Genomic DNA, 19,110 nt, shown 5'->3' on the forward strand with positions numbered 1-19,110 from the left:
ACCCATTCAGGGTCATGGGCTCCAGTTTCAGCTCCATTCTGTTGACCACATATCTACATCCCCACCTCTGAACTCTCTCCTGAGCTTTCTATCCTTATTTCTAAACACCTAATGGGCAGCTCCACGTGGCAAAATTCAAAGATCTTCAAACTTAATACATCCAAAGTTAAGTTCATGACCATCCCTCAAACCTGTCTGCCTGCATTTTCTGTCTTAGTCCCTGAGTCCGTACTACTAGAAATGCCTGCCTCAATCTTTACTTTTTTTCTAGTCCAAACTTCCAAGCATCTGCTAAATAACACCAAGTCATGTTCATCATCAGAACTTTTTATTACAAATGGCAGAATCCCAACTCAAACAAGAAAAAGAAATGTATTGGCTCATGGAACCAAACCATAAAAAAGGATGGATTTGTGTGAATTGTACCAGATTTCTCGCTCCACCTTTCGCCTCAGCTTTTGTTCTGTTTGCCCTCATTCTTCCAGGTTCCTTCATGTGAAGGGGGCCATGGCTACCAGCAGCCCCAAAGGCACACCCTGTTAACAATAATGAGAAGAGACACTTAACCTATATCAGGCACAGTTCTAGGCACTTCAGAGCCTGTGAGGCAACAAGAAAGAGAGAACATGCTCTCCACTTCAAATTTAGAAAATCCATAGACAAGCTCTAAATTGAGCCAGCTTGGGTCACGTATCCACCTGCTGAAATAATCACTGGGTCTAGAACCATGAAGTAGAGTAACTGCAGGGTTTGGACCATCCACCAGCCCCTTAGCTTGAGTGATTCAAGTAGGAAGAAGTCTGATGAACCACAGCAGGTGGAAAAACACACAAGGTTAGACTTCGAGGCAAGAAATGGAAATGCAGAAACTCTACAGTGCTGATTCAAGTTCATGGGTCTTTTGAAAACTGAGAAACCCATCAGGAATTGTATCTGAATAGACGTCTCACCCACCAAAAAAATGTACAGAAGAAAACCACGACATTCCTCAAAAGACAATTTTAACAATACACTAAAAACACAAATAAAGGGTCATCAGAGATCAAAGATGTATGCCAAGAGTTCCTAGCCTCTGAAAACAGAATATTTTTTCAAAAAAACTCTCAAACTTCTGAATAATAGTGGTTGTAATGATAGAAAGCATAATGATGAGACAGAATGGCATGCCTTTGTATAACGTTACCTGTTCAGCCTGCAGGTGCCGTTTCATCTCTTGCACTGATTTTGAGGCCCCAGGGAGGTCTGTGGTCATTGGTGACATTTAGCTGTTCTTTCCCAAAGAACTTCAGAAAGAGTTCTACCTGAAAAATTTCCGGAAACAGTATTGAAATTGACCACTGAAATTAATAACTTCTTACAGAAGAATCTCCACAACATATCTGTAATTTAACTTTTTAAGATAAATAGTTGGAAAATTTATCCTGAGGTAACTTGACATTCATCATTGTTTCAGACCCCAAACATTGTATCAATGGGCTGGCACTTACTGTCATGCATGGTAAACTCTATTTTTCTTCTATTTCTACATCTACAATTCCTCAGATTATTGATTTCTCACTCATCAGAAGATTTGTAAACATAATAAAGCTTTAATGGAGCACACATGAATATGAATTTGTGATGTGTATAAATTAAGTCTCCCATTGCAGCATTTGGGGAAGATATTTCTCCCAAGAGCCAATGACAGGTGTGTAATAAGATGCTATTTTCATTCCTCACCATCTAAGGTTTTGGATGTAACTGGAAACATTCTTGGAAGCAGGGGGAGGGGATTGTCTGAGTCATTGTTGTGAAAGCCATTATTCTGCATCATGCTCAGTTGGACTTGGGAATGAATTAGAACAAATGTTCAAGAATGTTCTGTTTCTACACGAAGCTATTTCATCTGTTATCTCTTCCTCTTGCACTTAAATGTGACCAAAAGATCTTCCAAAATGAAACGCAGTCTTGTATGAAATAAAATTGATTTCTCTTATTTGTAATCTACCAGAGGATATTTGTCTTGAGTATTAGGGGGCAGCAGAGCTATTGTTTTTATTTTACAAAAAGAAAAGAAAAAGGAAAAAAACATTTGGCATTGTTGTTAAAAAGAAAAAACTATACAGTGTGTTCTGTATTTGAAATTCCATGAACTGTTGATAAGCTGGGTTTTTCCTGTAAAGAGAGACATGCAAAAGTCTGATTTTTCCACCTCAGTGTTCACTTTTACCATCCCCAGCACCCCTTGTTCAGTCAAATGTGTATGGAGTCCCAAGGTATCTAAGACGCCCCCTCCACCCAGGATCAAACAAAATGCTTCTGGAATGGAACATCAGCAGAACTCCCTTTGTTTACCTTTTTCCCTCCATGTTTTTTTATTGTTGGCAGTGACTGCAGTTCAGAGAAAAGGTCACCTGCTTTCAAACAGAAATGAGGAAAGACTAAGTCTGTGTGTGCTTGTACACAAGTGTGGGGGTGTGTGTGTGGATGGGGGACGTCCAATGTGTTCCTGCACAGGAGTTATTTACTGTGTTGAATCTCTTCAGATGCTTATAAAATATTCAGCAGGCTGGAAGGAACCTCTCTAGAGGGTGCTAAGCCCCAGACGGACATGTTAGGGAGGAAGTACTCAGTCACCTCTTCATAGGAAGGCTCAGGAGTCCCCAAGAAGGTGCTCGTGCTGAAATGCCTCTAGGCTGGCAGAGCCAGCACTGACCTAGGAGGGCAGGAGAACCATGACTCCTCAACTGTGAAAAATCAGGGCACCCGACATTGACTTCAGGAGCCCCAGTTTTTTATCTATGAAATGAAAAGCTTGAACTAAGTCAGGGATCTTCCACTCTGGCCACATAGTAGCCTCATTTGATTTTCTTGTTTTTAATAATGATAAAGGGCCTTACCCCAGACAACTTGAATTAAACCTTTAAGGATGGAACCCAGACACGATTATTTTCTTTTAAGCTCCCAGGTGCGTCTAGGTGCAGCCAGGGTAGTGGCTGGGTGATTGCCAAGGTCTCTCCAGCGCAGGCTCTACAGGACTTGCTCCGGTCAGATCAAGTGTCTGTTGGGTCAGCTCTCTCTCCTCAGCAGTCCACACTGCCCAGTCATTCTCTGTCCAATGGAACTTTCCATATTCATATGACACCAGTGCCAAAGCTCCTATAGGATCTGTGAAAACAGTCAGTGTCATTAATTGAACTAGCCGACCTAAAGAGTAAGGGAGGAGTTGGAGGGACGAGGGGAAGGATCCATTGTTTAAAGGGAATCATTGTGGTTTCTAAGAAAACTGCAGGACAGCACTGAAGCTGCAGGGAACTACGCACGGCGAGCTCATTTCCCTGTTCACCTCCAGCTACGACATCTCTTTTGCAGCCCAGCGCTGTGCTGCAGAGATAAACTAATTTAATCAGTAGCAAGAGCTGCATTTTGATCTTGCAATCAAGTTACACAATTTCCTTTTCCAGGACAGCCCCACACTTCTCTCTGTTCTGTTCTCTTGCCTCTCAGAGTTTTCTTTCCCACTTGCTCCCATTTAACCCATCCATCCCCGCTTCCCATCCTCCAAAGATCTGCCCACTGCCTTGTGCACCCCCACCCCACCCCCCCACATACTTTTTTTTTTTTTTTGGTCATTTCCCATTCGCCCTACTTTGTATGTTCTGGCCCTCCTTTCCCACTTCTCCATTTCCCAGCCAAGATCGCTGGGCCACCAAAGGCTATGAGGATGTGAAAATCTGAGCCACAGGCATGAATAATTAATTGAGAGCGGCAGACTGAAGCCAGTTGGAACTGAGAACACTATTTCTGAAATGCAGCCAAATGATTTAGCAAGAGGCGATATGGAGTTACTGCAATCCCTGGAAGTCCTGGACACAATGGTAATTATGAAAATGCAGTTTTGACAAAGTACGAGTCCGATAGAAGTTCCAAGGCTGATGGAAGTGTCATACCCTGCTTTGGGCTTAAGTGAGAGCTGTGGAAGGTATGGTGACACTTGCTGACCCCATTGGACTGAGGGACTAGTGCAATCACTGGCAGGATGGCCTGCTTCCTTCTTCCAAGAATAGCATCACTACCCTGAGTCCAGTGCAGCTGGACAGGATGGCTAGAGGGGCTGGTGCTGGAAACTCCATCTGGCTGTAAGGTCAGACAAGCGGAGGAATCTGGAACTTGAGGTTGCCAGGATGGGTACAGGCAGAGTTGTCTGCTGCTCTTCTAACTCATTAGAAACCAGCCTAAGTACCAGCCCTCAGCTTTCCTGTGTCTGATCCTCTACTGTTTCCATTTAGTCAGAAACCTCCTTTGGAACTTCCCTTTACAAGCAATGGATGGGCCTATGGAGTCTGTAGTTCAATGTGGGGACTTGCTGGAACTGGTTAGTGAATGGAACTGGTTAGTGAACAATCTTCATTAACATTCTGGCCACCCCTCCAGTCCTTTCCCATTTTCCCTCCAAATGCTGCCAGACATATCTTTGTGAAATATAAACCTGGTTATTGGACTATCTACCTAGAAACCTGTTAGCGGCTACTCATGGGCTCTAGAATGGAGGCTAAATTCCTGATCATAGCATCCAAGGCTGTCTGTGACTTGACCCAAACTTCCATCTCCCACCCCTTGTCTCCCTACAGCCCAGAGATGCTGCAGAGCTTTCTGCTTTGTGTCCTCTGCTGCTCCTTACCTGCACGTCTGTGATCAGCCTGTGTCCCCAGCATCTCTGTCTCCTTCATGAACACCCATTTATCCTCCCAAGACCCAGTGTAGGAGCCCTGCTTGCTAGGAATTCCTCTGGAGCGCTCATATCAGAGGAACTCTCCTCCCCTTGTACTCCCATCTTATCTGCTGCCTACTAAACACGGGAAGGATCTCTTTGGGAGCGGAAATGTGTTACCCAGCCCAAAATCATTCTGCTCATTGCATAACAGGCCAGTAAATCAGGAGAGGAGTTGTTGGGGCAAGGGGAAAGCTAGCAGACCCATAAGACAGCAGGCTAGTGTGTCAAAAACCCATCTTGCCTCAATCCAAAACTCTGTTCCTTTTATATAGAGGAGGGGGAGGAGGAGTGGCCCAGGGCGATGCCAACCAGTGGCTGAAGCATGACTCCTAAGGGTTGCTTCTTGACAGCTACTCCCGAAGGTCGCTAACTTAGGGGAGGGTCCCACTGTAACACTGACCAATGGCTGAGCAGGACTGTTAACGGTCACTGACTGACAGTTGCTCCCTAACGGTCTCTCACTAACGGTCGCTTGCTTGGGGGAGGGGGGGTCCACTGCCAGGAGGACCAATGGCTGAGCAGGAACACTAACAGAGGCCCACTAACAGCTGTGCACCTACCCCGCCCCTACTACAGACAGGCACTCCGGAGGTAAAGACTCTGTCCCATTCACCCAGGAATGCTCCCTGCATCCCACATGATGCCAGTAGACATGTATTAATGCTTATGCAGAGAATCCCGGCTGGTACAGAACAGGAAGCTAGGATCGCAGGACTCCCATCTTACAAACATGGACGTTCCCACAGTCCCTGCCTTGAACAGAGGTCCAGCCTTCTGAGCCACGCTCCGCTTCCCATCCCTCTCAATGGAGAGGTCCCAGCACCTGCTTCTCAGATACCCCTACCCCCTGCCTGACGTGCTGTGATTGTCATCTCAGGGGGTGCGCTACTCCCAAGTTCCCAGTTCTTGTCATCATTACGCAACCTTGACAGGCAGTGGAGACACACCCTAGTGACTCAGATATTGCCAGCTGTGAGCTGAAACTTTCGAACCAAAACTTAGTTCACTTTCCCCGAATGAGGGCAATAACTGAGTCAGGAAGGAACTAGGTAGAGCAGGTACGAATCTCTGTCTGAAAACACAAACGTGCAGAACAGGTATCTTGAACTTTTCACAACTAGATTTAATTTCTATTTCAAGTCCCATTTTTTCCCTAAGAATGTGAAGTCAGTCTTCCCTCCTTTCCCTTTTCTATAGTGTAGCATCTGAGCACCTAGGAGGGTTAAGGTGGTGTCCAGGTGAGGGTGGACCTGGTCTTCATCCTCAGCGCCTTCTTTTCATCCTGGTTCCTGTTGGGAAGCCCCATCTCATCTAATACAGTCTGCCCCCATGGTCGCTGAGGCTTCCTCATTTCTGTCCTTTCTGCCATGCTTGGAAACCAAGAAACCATGCTGGGGTTGTAATGGAGCCTGGAGAACTCTGGAAGGCTGTAATAGCAGCAGGGGAAGGCTCCCAGCTGTAGCAGCCCCGGTCAGAAGGTCCCCCCACAAGCCAGCAGCCGATTAGGGAGAAACTGTCAACCAGCAACCATTAGTGGTCCTGCTCACCTATTGGTTGGTGCCTCAGTGGGCCCCTCCCCCAAGCAAGTGACGGTTAGAGAGCAACTGTCAACCAGTGACCATTAGTCAGCCATTGGTCAATGCCACATTGAGCCCCTCCCCTTCCTTCTCTTCTGTATAAATGGATCCCAATTTGGGACTGAGAGTAAATGGTTCTCTGAGATGCTAGCCTGCCGTCTTCTTGGTGTGCTACCTTTCCCATGAAAATTATTATTCCTTGTTCTAACAACTTGTCTTTCAATTTATTGGTCTGTTGGGCAGTGTGCAGAATGAACTGGGCTCAGTAACAAGGCCACATCTGCCAAGTCACACTATAGAGTCATTGTTACTTCCCCAGAACCTTAAAGAAATAGGACACGGGTTCACTCTGTTGTTCTCTTTCTGTGGGGTTGGTTTTAGGTTCCAGCATCCCTCACACCTGACATGGAACCAGAGTTCATGGCCTCCTTTTTTAGGGATCTACCAGCATCTAAGCTCTCATAACCCTCATTCCAATTCACTCTCCCTCCAATCTGCAGCATCCTTTTCTAGCCAGTGTGTGGGGAGGTGGAGGAGAGAACACTTTCAACTACTCGCCTGAGTCCACAGTCTATTACCTTTGTCCTATTTCCATTTCCTCAAAGCCTGTTCTTTTGAAACTCACAAGGAGACATTTTCCTCTTTCCTTTCACATCATTTCCCTATAACAGTGATCACCTACCACCATCTAGTTACTGAATGGAGAACAGGGGTAGGGTTTAGGGGGCTTGGGGTGGGTGTCATTAAGAATATGAGCAAACACTAAGGTAGCATTTACAATCAGTCAGGCACTGCTCTAAAGTCTTTACATACATTAACTCATCAAATCACTATCACTCAATGAAGCAGATATTTTTATTTCCAGTTTACAGATGAGGAAATGGATGTTAGGTAGTGACAAGCTGGGCTTCCCAGGTGGCTCAGACAGTAAAGAATCTTCCTGCAAAGCAGGGGACTGGGGTTTGATCCCTGGGTTCGAAAATCCCCTGGAGGAGGAAATGGCAACCCACTCCAGTATTCTTGCCTGGGAGATTTCGTGGACAGAGGAGCCTGGTGAGCTACAAGTCCATGGGTCGCAAAGAGTCAGACACGACTGAGCAACTAACACTTCCACTTTCAGTGACAACTTGGAGGAGCTGGGACTTGAACCCTGGCAGTCTGGCCCCTTAGTCTGCGCCCTTAACCACTAAAATGATAGCTTCTCACTAATCAATACCCTGCCACACACATTATTCTTATTGTAGATTTGAACTCCTTGAAGATATATAGGAAAAGAAAAGTTTAAAAAATATTATAATGAAAACATCTCCTTCTATTCAAAGTGCTTATGCTGAGATCTAGCAAATTTTTATTTTGATGAGAAATTTTTTCATCATCCATGTGAATATAAAAAAAAAAAACATAAAAGCCTAGAAGTCCTTAAAAAAATAGAATCTCCCACCACTACTGCCACCAACCAACACTTTTAGCTCCAGCTTCCTAGAAGTGTTTTATCAGGCCCCTCAGCAGCAGAGTAGGAGTTAGAAGGCATGACCTCCGAAAAGGCGCTGCCAGCTCTATATGTGTTCCTCTGTGTGCCCCGAATACTTCTACCTAATTCTAAGCACTAACATTCCTTTTGATGAAAAGACGCCCCCCCTCAAAAAAAAAAAAAACATTTGTGTAGAACAATCATTCTTAACATTTTGGGGAGTCACAGACCTTTTTGCAATCTATGAAGTTACCTCCCCAGGAAAAACAACTGCTTATATCCAAAAGCACATATAATTTGGCATAAAATTTTAGGCAAATTACTGAGCCCAATACTGTGTGTGAATTATTCTTAGAAGGGAAGTTGTTTTATTCATTTCTGCAACCTTCAACACCTAGCAGAGAATAAACTCAGAGTTACACGCATCCTGTCTCCACGCTGGCCCGAACATGCACACTGACTCTCTGTGGTACCATGAGAGACAGAAAATCTTCCCCTCCCCTTTATCCAGCCCAGATTTTCTGCAAATGCCTGGTGCCAACAAGGGCATTTGTTCTTTGTGCATTGATGCCTGTGTTTTTGCCTCCAAGAGACAAACGCTGACTGTGGAATCTGAGTGGAAGTGGCCACTCTGATTTTCAGGCAATTTGGGGGTTGTACATAAAATTCTATATCCTCTTGGAAGCTAGAGAGGAAAAGACCAAAGCTCCAGGCCTCTTTATAAGCCCACAGATGATAGGATTCCTCACCCATTACAGCAGGGTAGCCAATTCCCTGACTAGTTTTTCCATTTTCAGAAGGGAATGCAACACATCAAGTTTTAAAATACCTTCTCAAAGAAAACAATTTAATGGGTTTTCCTGCACCTCAAGAGTATCAGGGAAGTGCAGTTCACTCTGCTTTTCAATTCTCCAATCAAGCAGCAGAGAGGATGTTTGGGTCAAGGCCAAATACTATTTTTTTCTATGAAGAAAACAGAGATGGTTCAGATAAATTCTGTCAGCAGCTCAGAGCCCTCTGTAAGAAATCGTGGTACTTTGTGAGGGCAAACACTTACATGATTACCATTTGTGGTTAACTGGAATCACACCACCAAGGGATTATTAAAAACAAGTAGATCAAACATGGCAGAGACAGTTAAAAGCTACTGAGAAATAATAATACTTTGTTCCTTTTCATTTTTCTTTTCCTCCTATGTTGGGGTGACATGGTTTATCCTTTCTATCCCTTCTATCGACAGTCTTTACTTCTTTGATGATTATTTCTTGTGATCTATTCTTGTTATCAAGGTTTATATCTTAACTGTGTTCATGGATTCCTATACTCCAATACTTTGGCCACCTCATGCAAAGAGTTGACTCATTGGAAAAGACCCTGATGCTGGGAGGGATTGGGGGCAGGAGGAGATGGGGACGACAGAGGATGAGATGGCTGGATGGCATCACCGACTCGATGGACATTAGTTTGAGTGAAGTCCAGGAGTTGGTGATGGACAGGGAGGCCTGGCGTGCTGTGCTTCATGGGGTCGCAGAGAGTCGGACACGACTGAGCGACTGAACTGAACTGAATACCTTGAAAAGGGCCATCTTCCTTCCTTACAAGTGACTCCTAAGCCTTTATGGCTCCATACCACTCAGTAATTACTCTAGACTATTCCTTGATATGAGTACATTTATGATTATATAAATTACATACATGTAAAAGTGTAGTAAAATTCCATATGTACATAAAACACAAAAATAAATTGTGAACAGGGCTCTAAAATTGTACTCTTTCTCCTAATGGATTGTCCATTCCCCTTTGAGATGTGAACATCCTGCTTTGAAACACAGATCAAACGTATCATCAAGCAGGTAAACATGAGGGGAAAGCCCTCCAAGGGCTAAAACTGGCTGTCGGTTGTAACCTGTTCAGCCTTGGGTTGTAACCTGTAAGAGTCCCCTTATATCTGTCATTCATATAAGTGAGTTCATAAGAGATGCTCTGTTATGGACTGAATGTATTCCCCTCTCAATTCATATGCTGAAGCCCTAACTCCCTAGAGTGACATATTTGGCTAAGGAAGTAATTAAGGTTAAATGAGGTCATAAGAGTGGGGCCCTAATCCAATTGGATTAGATAGGTTCAGTGGCCTTATACAAAGAGACTGAGAGACCACCCCCACCCCCGGCCCTGCATGTATGTATATGTCGGTCTCTCTCTCCCAGCAAGCTTGCATCTAGGAAAGATCATGTGAGCACACACAAGATGGCAGCCACCTGAAAACAGGAAAGAGCTCCCAACCCTGCCAGACCTTGATTGTGACTTCCAGCCTCCAGAACTATGAGAAAATACATTTCTGTTTAAGCCAGTTGGTATTTTGTCATGGCATCAGAACAGAGAAATCTACTCTCAGAAAACTCACTAGATTATTCCTGTAAACACAGATATACTCATTCAACTTCAGGTTAATATTTTCTTCAAAATTGGTCATACAATTAGTATTAGGTGAGAAACTTCAGTGGTGCCAGCAATGTTTGGCGGTATGAGGAACTCCCAAAACATCCCGTTGACCTGGGTGAGCAGAGGAATGTAGGGCCTGTGCAGTCCTGCTGCTACAGCGGAGGTGCAAGCCTCACCTTTCTATCAGAAAGGCAGCAGCACCCCCACTGCTCTGCACTGTAACTGCCCCCAGTACCACGCTCTTACTGCATGGCTTACAGAGACAAGAATTGAAGTGTCTGTGGGAAGTAATTAGAGACTGAAGCTCAGTTCTTGAGAAGTTTATGGGCTGCTGTTTCTGGACATAATTTAGGAAAGATAGCATGATCTGCTCTTCCACTGAAAACAACAAAGATAGACCCTGCTTTTTCTTATTTATATATAAAAAATAATAATAATAAAAAAACCTCTTTAAAAATACATCCATGAACAAGCAAGAAAAGACAATCAGTGGAGGGTAAAAGTTAATTAAAAGGAGAAATATATATATATAGGTAACTAAGCACTGAATCTGGTTTTTTTGCTCTGGGGGAATCTTTTAAATCTTGATTACTTTGAGCTCCTGTTTTTGACAACTGTACAAAGTGTGAGGCATACGACAAATCCTCACGCTCAACCAAAGCAGAAGTCTGAAAGGAAAACCCATGAGTTTTCCTGATGTTCCTAGGACATCAGACAAAGCTAAGAACCCTCAGTAGAGACCATTGAAAAGTGCTAGTTTCTCTCAACTGTGGAGCTGGGTTGAAGGGTAAAATATGTCTCCTGAGAATTCATAGCGTAATATAATTTTCATGGGAATTTTCAACCCAAATTCACACTCCTTCAAATCTGGAACTGATTTTAAAACAGTCCTGCTGTGCCAGGTAGAAGTAAATGTATATTATCATTGAAGGAAATTACTTTCAACTTAGGCCTCAAAATTTACTACAAGTAAAGTTTCAAGGAACATGAGTCCATAGTAAATATTGCAACAAACACATCAACAAAACACATCATGAACGAGAGATTATAAAAGCAACCAAGAACATTCAAAAAAGAACCCGAAAGAATGCCCAAAGCAAAAATACAGTGATTCAAAGTCAAAGCTCAATAATCAGGCTATACAACAGGCACAGTTTAAGACTTGATTTACTGAAATAAAGAATGGTTAGGCAGAAATTACCAGGAATGTAACATAGAAAATGAAGTGCAAAAAATTAGAAAGACATTAAGAATCTTGTAGTATAGGTTGAATTTCAGTATTTGCAAATCACAACCAGGTTTTATGAGGGATGCAATAAAGAGAATGGAGAAGAGGCAATATTCAAATTGAAAATGGCTAAAAATTTTCTGTTACTGCCAAAACATTCAAATTATCTTATCTGAAAGATCAATACATTCAAAGATTAAAGTTTTAAAAATATGTAACTATACACATTATAATCAAATCACAGAAACAAATACTAAGAAGGCACACACACATACATACACAAATATAGCAAGGAATCCATGGCAAAATGTACCATATTTTTAAAGTATACCTCACCTTGTGACAGTAAAACAGCTTAAAAGAAGTACTCAGACTTTTCCTTCTCTCATATATAATAAGAGAGCTCTAATCCTTGCATTCACTACAGTCTTATATGAGCATTACTCCTCTCCTTTATACCCAATTCAACTGTACACTCCTTGAAGGCCTGAATCAATATAATATTCCCTTTGTAGTTCTTACAAAATACATAGAATGGAGCTTTGTATATAGTAGATGCTTAATAAACATCTGAGTTACTTACTACGTACTGTATTTTATGGATTTGAAGGTTTTGACACTACCAGACTTATCTGAATCATATTAAGTTTTTATAATATGTGAAACTCAATGGTATATTATATGAGTTAAAATTTGAATATTTTAGTTCCACTACTGCCTTTCATTTTCTAGATTTCTTGCTAAATTTGGCACAATAAGAAAGACTTCAGGCATTTAGGAAAGCAAAAACCACAATACAAAATTGTCTTAAAAGCAACCATATTAACATATTCTTAACATCTCCATTCTGTGTGACCCAAAAGCCAGCATATGGAATGCATTCTGTGATCATGTTTGTATATGTCACATTCTTAAACTTTGCAATGAGGAGCTCTTTGGCTGAAGGCCAAATCTGAGAAGTAGATGGGGGAGTAGGGTTCTTGATGTGTAATGGGGGTCAACCATTAATCCCAGATACCCCGGTCAACACTCCTGGGAGTCTTCCAAATCTTACAGATCAGTTGCAGCTGGAGATGCAGAATTGGGTCCTCTTGGTAGACAAAGTAAATGGCTTTCTATATCCTGAAGTTATCTGGACAAAATCACTTTTTAATGCATTCATTCTTGTTCTCACTAGAAAGAAATCATCAGTGAAGATAAGCCATGAGAAAGTCTTTTTCAGAAGTTCATGCTGAAATAGTTGCTTCTAACTTTTAAAATTTTTGGCCACAGAAGTGTTTCTTACAATGTTTAAAGTAGATGAATGTGAAATAGGGGTGGGGCAGCCCAGAACCCCAATTTCCGGCTCTTAAATCTATGAACTCCTAGTCAGCAGTGGTTCTCAAGCTTTTGCATGTGTATAAGAGGGAGTTGGTGATGGACAGGGAGGCCTGGCGTGCTGCGATTCATGGGGTCGCAAAGAGTCAGACACGACTGAGCGACTGAACTGAAGAGTTCATAAAATATGCAGGTTATTGGATCTAACTCCTGAAGAGTCTTATCAGAAGATCTGGGTGGAGTCTAAGAGTTTAAATCTTAACCAGCACCCCAGGGCATGTAGAGGCTGTGACCCGCTCTACTATATCTCACAATCCCTCATTTTTTACAGCGATGCTCAGCAGAGACCAGTGTGAAAACTACTTGGCAAGTCTCTCCCAAGTGAGGCTCCTCCCTTGACTCACTCACAAAGTGGTGATAGAGGCCCAAGATTCTCAATTCACTGTAGCTGATTTTTCCCATAATTTCCTAAGCTGCTCAAACCTGAGGCAGCAACCAGATTTTCTCTGGCTGGGTGGAATGAATTCTAAGAACTTGTTTATTTTAAAGCAGCAATAATGATAGATGCAGAGATTGAAATTCTACCTAATATTCATCTCCCAAATTATTTCAATAGAAGGACGTGAAGCCTAGATCATGTGGAACTTGGTAGGACACCAGCTGAAACCCTAAAAATAGCTGAATCATGATCCGAGCCCAATCAGGGAATTCCTTCCCAACAAATGACTTCCATGGATTCCCATGAATGCACAGCTGCCTGGGGGGATGCAAAACCGCTACTCAGGGCTGAAACAAAGGGTCTTAGATTTTTAGAAACACTGGCCACCAGTGACTCTACATTGGACCCGCTATTTTCTTGCCTAAGAAATGGGACATAGGTGAAATCTGTATTCCAGAACAGCAGTGGTGTGCTGGGCAGAAAAAAAATTGCTCTTTCTGTTTGGGGAGTGGTAACACATCACACTTGGCCCATCCTGCCCCTCACATTAGACAGTAGAAAAACTACAGAGTAGGAGTTGGCATATGTGTCTTTCTTTATCCACATTCTATCACAATGTTCTTTAGCGTGGTTGATAACACCAGCTGATTCCCTCACAGCAGGAAAAGCCTGAAGGAGGGGTTCCGAGATCCACTTTCATTCAGAAGAAATCATGAGCTCACTTAGATATGTCACTAGATGTTCCAGAATCATAGTCTTATAGTGCTGGGACCATATATTGGCTAAAAATACTAAAAACAGCTCAGTTCAGTTCAGTTCAGTCACTCAGTCATGTCCGACTCTTTGCAACCCCATTGACTGCAGCACGCCAGGTCTCCCTGTCCATCACCAACTCCCGGAGTTTACTCAAACCCATGTCCATTGAGTTGGTGATACCATCCAACCATCTCATTCTCTGTCGTCCCCTTCTCCTCCTGCCTTCAATCTTTCCCAGCATCAGGGTCTTTTCCAATGAGTCAGTTCTTCATATCAGGTGGCCAAATTATTGGAGTTCCAGCTACAACATCAGTCCTTCCAATGAACATTTGGACTGATTTCCTTTAGGATGGACTGGTTGGATCTCCTTGCATTCCAAGGGACTCTCAAGAGTCTTCTCCAACACCACACTTCAAAAGCATCAATTCTTCAGCGCTCAACTTTCTTTATAGTCCAACTCTCACATCCGTACATGACTACTGGTCATGTACAGCTAAAAAAAGCAGCTAAACTGTGGTAAATTACATTTGGTATTTCTCTGAAACTTGAAATTTCACAGAATCTGAGAACCTATATAAAGAAACATTATATAATTTTCTATTTTTTTCAGAAGGATTGTGGAAAATTGTGTCTCAAATCTGCAAAGCCCTTCAACTCTTGGGGGAGACAGATGAATAAGAAAGACGATTATCAAGCATTAATCTAATTTTTAAGTGAGTTTACTAGAACTTTATTAAAATATTATTAACCTTCAAAATTCAGCCGAAGAAGGTTATACCTGAATTTCAGTGCAGAGGCTATTTCTCAAAATATTTTGGTGTCCTATTTTGTGAATTATTTTTAAAGTCAAGTTGGAAACCACACAAAAGAAGTCCTATTACAGCATTTTTAAACTTTTCATACATCTTTTTGGACATATGAATAAAAATTTTGAAGACTGTTAGCTATTCTTTGTCCTAAACTCCATTACACTGATCATGCTATTCAAGAAAGTTAAAGTTAAAATTTATTTTTGTTGTTTACTTAATGAAATCATGACTTCCTTTTTCTATTTTTTTTCCATAAAAATCACCATCCCCAGAATTTTTACTTATGCACTCAGAATCACTGTATTACATTTCAGTAAAAGCTTGTTTTTAACCAAAAAACAAAAAACAATCTGTCATACCCAGTGTGATTATTCTCTTTATTCAATAGCTTGCCTCTGAATGAGGCCTTTTTCAAAATTCAAATCCATTTTGAACAGGGAGAATTTGCTATCATAAAATAAGGGATATCCCAGATTTTGACAGCAGTTTCAGATGGATTCTTAACAGATTAATACTGACATCTAAAAAAGGACAATATCTGTTTGTGTGTACAATATCTAATTGGTTGATTAAGAAAATTAACCTTAGTCTTATCTACATGTTATCGTTTTTAAACAGGGATTCTGCTCATAACACAAGTCACTATAGATTAGAAGCTACATGTACAGAGAGCAAAGTCTGATTCCCAGTTTATTAGTCATGAAGTGTGTTAATCTAGGACCTCAAAAGACAGGTGGTGAGAGGGACATTCATGTTTGTATAACACAAATTCATAAGGAAGAGTGAAATGTTATTATAGAATTACATGTGTGTGTGTGTGAGAGAGAGAAGGCAATGGCACCCCTCTCTAGTACTCTTGCCTGGGAAATCCCAGGGATGGAGGATCCTGGTAGGCTGTAATCCATGGGGTCACAAAGAGTCAGACATGACCGAGTGACTTCACTTTCACTTTTTACTTTCACGCACTGGAGAAGGAAATGGCAACCCACTCCAGTATTCTTGCCTGGAGAATCCCAGGGACGGGAGCCTGGTGGGCTGCTGTCTATGGGGTCGCACAGAGTTGGACACGACTGACGTGACTTAGCAGCAGCAGTATGTGTGTGTGTGTGTGTGTGTGTTGGGATGTGTGAAGAGAATGAGTCAGGGAAAGCATATATTCAAACTTACTTCAAAGACATTTTTGAAGGCTGACTACTTTCTAATAAACGATGAGAAGAATTTGATCAAAGAGAAATTTGTAAACTACCTCTGCCATCAATGCAGATTGACTATTTGCTTTTACTGAATAAAAGTCTGTATCATGTAAGAGCCATGTTTAAATGTTTGAGGTCTGAATAGGCTTGGATAGTGATAGGTTATAACTTTTCAGTGAAAGGAAAATCATAAATGTGATATTCACATGAGGAGGAGAAATTGACCACTTCTGTCCTAAGAAAATCTGGTGATGGTGGGAATGATCACCACAGTGATGGTGATCTTGGTGGTGGTGGGTGGTGGCGATGATTATGCTGTTGGTTTTGCTGCTGGTGATGAAATTATTAGTGGGAGTGATCCTCTAATTTTTATCACACCTTTTCCCCAAATGGTTCCACTGAATGAATAATGTGGTTTCCTGAAGTTTCATATTAACTCATAAGCAAAAACACAGATAACTGAGTTGCTTATGTTTTGAAAGAGTAGAAGAAAGCGAGAGACCATCTATTGTATCAGAATTATTTTCAATCCATAGTAAACCTGGGACCAGAGACTTAATTTCCAAATGACAGCACTTCAGTCACTCACTGTGACATTCAGTGGTGTATTTATGTTTTGTTTTTTTCTTGTAAAGATTTAAAAATGTTCATTTTCAAGTGCCACTGTGGGTTTCTCATGAAATACATTTATTTTTTATCAGCACCAGGATTAATAAGAATGCTCCAGAAGTTAACCAGACAAAACAATAGACAACGCAGTATTACAGAATTAAAATCTGGGGAATTCAGTTCAAATCCCAGCTCTCACACTCTCAGGATGTGTGAAATTAGACAAGTGTGTCTCTCGGAGTGTCTATAAACTATTTTTAATATAACAGTTTGTGACACCAAGTGTGGGTTTTCCACCCAAGCAATTCTCCAACTCTCTGGACACCAACTGTGTCCTACAACTTAACTCAGTTATGACACTGGCTTCCCAGAGTTAGCATCAGACTCCACAAATTGAGGTTCAGTCTCACAAAACTGCCCTCGCTTCAGACATCCAATGCAGGTTCTGGACCTCCCATACTTCTGACCTCCTGGCTATAAATCAGGGATTCCCACAATCCTCCCCTTGGATTTGCTAATTTGCTAGATCAACTCACAGAACTCTGCTACTGTTAAGTCACTTCAGTCGTGTCCAACTCTGTGCGGCCCCATAGACAGCAGCCCACCAGGCTCCCCTGTCCCTGGGATTCTCCAGGCAAGAACACTGGAGTGGGTTGCCATTTCCTTCTCCAATGCGTGAAAGTGAAAAGTGAAAGTGACGTCGCTCAGTCGTGTCCGACTCTTAGTGACCCCATGGACTGCAGCCTACCAGGCTCCTCCATCCATGGGATTTTCCAGGCAAGAGTACTGGAGTGGGGTGCCATTGCCTTCTCCGCACAGAACTTAGGAAGACAATTTATTTAGTATTACCAGCTTCTTATAAAGGATACATCTCAGGAATAGCCAGTGCAAGGGATTCTCAGGGCAAAGTATGTGGGCATACCACCTCCCAGGACCTCGATGTGTTTGCCAACCAGGAAGCTCTTTAAATTACTCCCAACCACCCCCTGCCATGTTTAGGGCATTTTATGGCAGTTTCATTACATAGGCATGAGTGAGTAAATCATAGTCATTGGTGATTACCTCAATCTCTACTTCCTCCCCTCCACCTGGCAGTCAGAGGGTGGGGATGAAATTTCCTAGCGTCTCATCATGGACTTTCTGGTGACCAGCCCCCACCCTGAGCTCTCTAGAGGACCCCAGCCTCCAGTCAACTCATTAGCATACAGAAAGACATTCTTACACTCCAGAGATCCCAAACGTTTAGAAGCTTCTGTGTCAGGAACCAAGGACTAAGAACACATATGATAACAAAAGATGCTTTTATCACCCCTACCCTATTTCTCAGGAAATTACAAGGATTGTGATAATTGAGGACAAACACCAAATATATATTTCTTATTATATAACAATATCACAGCCTCATTTTTTTTTCACCTGTGAAATAGGATTATAATCAATACATCACATGGTAGTTAGGAAGATTTAATCTGTCATTTGTTAGCAAATGCCTGGGACTGAAGGAGTGGTCCCTTGGTGGCAATTATCTTATTTTTTTCTGTTCAATAATGGTACCCATGCCCTTTGTGCCCATCTCTGACTGGAGCAATATGAGGGTGCCAAAAAAAAAGCAGACAGGTCAGTCTACCAGGAACCTCAGCAGGGCTGTGTGGGCCCCTTAAGGAGAAAATGCTTCACAAGAATAGAAACTTAGTTTGCAGAGTGGCTGAGCATTTTTTGCTTAAGTGTGTCAAGTAATAAAGTGTCTCGAATGTCAATGATTAGCTTACTTCCATTCAGAGTTTAGAGACCCACTTCATGTATTTGTTTAGAAATCAGGGATGTGATACCAACAAAAAAAGGAAGCTGAACGTTGTTTTCCTGTGTGGTGAATCTAGAAAGCTAGTGGGAGCTTCTGTCTGCCCAGTCTTTAAAAATGAGCTGTTGCTTTAAAAAAAAAAATGAACTGAAAGAAAATAAAAGACACCTACACAGTTACACTGGCAAGAAAGTGTTGTTCCAACGAGATCAAATTTTTTGAAGTTCTTTGTGAATGGCATGGTACTATACAAATGTTTGGCAAGCTTCCACATTTTATTACCTTTGTTATGTTAGTGTGGGTTATAATTGAAGGTTTTAAGATTGTAAAGAGCCTTAAGTCCTCCACTTGCACTGAGGATGCTTGAGAGAGAAGAGTGAACTTGTGTGCATAGGAAAGCACATATATCCTGACGTATGGGAAGAAGAGACAGCGGGCAGCATGACTCCTACATTGCTCTATTTTTAAATGTCTGTTTTTCAAATTAGCTACTGAATTTGTTTTTGCTGTGCAGTAGCATTCCTTTCATGGTAGAAAATTCATAGACACAAGCTTAGGAACTGAAGAAAACTGAGTGTGACTTCTGTGTCCCTGGCATTTCCAAGCTGTGACCTTGAACTGAAATTAGGTTATCATCTTTGCTCTCCCAAGATATTATTGCATGAGCCCCTCCTGGCTTAGTTAATCGGATGTGGCCCTCACTTCTCAACATTCACAT

General features: G+C 42.0%; 1 long non-coding RNA gene across 1 annotated transcript in view; it reads right to left on the minus strand.

Annotated features, from left to right (window-relative positions):
• Window positions 1-409: 409 nt before the first annotated feature.
• Window positions 410-19,110, minus strand: part of LOC106701416 (uncharacterized) — a 53,677-nt gene continuing 34,976 nt past the window's right edge. Inside the window, exons 3-5 of the long non-coding RNA XR_011462901.1 lie at window positions 2,880-3,147; window positions 1,184-1,301; window positions 410-536 (exon numbers count right to left, since the gene is read on the minus strand). This is a non-coding gene — a long non-coding RNA (uncharacterized lncRNA). The remainder of the gene's footprint in view (window positions 537-1,183; window positions 1,302-2,879; window positions 3,148-19,110) is intronic.

Source organism: Bos mutus, chromosome 27 (genome assembly GCF_027580195.1).
Source record: "Bos mutus isolate GX-2022 chromosome 27, NWIPB_WYAK_1.1, whole genome shotgun sequence".
In the NCBI taxonomy this organism is placed as follows: Eukaryota; Metazoa; Chordata; class Mammalia; order Artiodactyla; family Bovidae; genus Bos; species Bos mutus.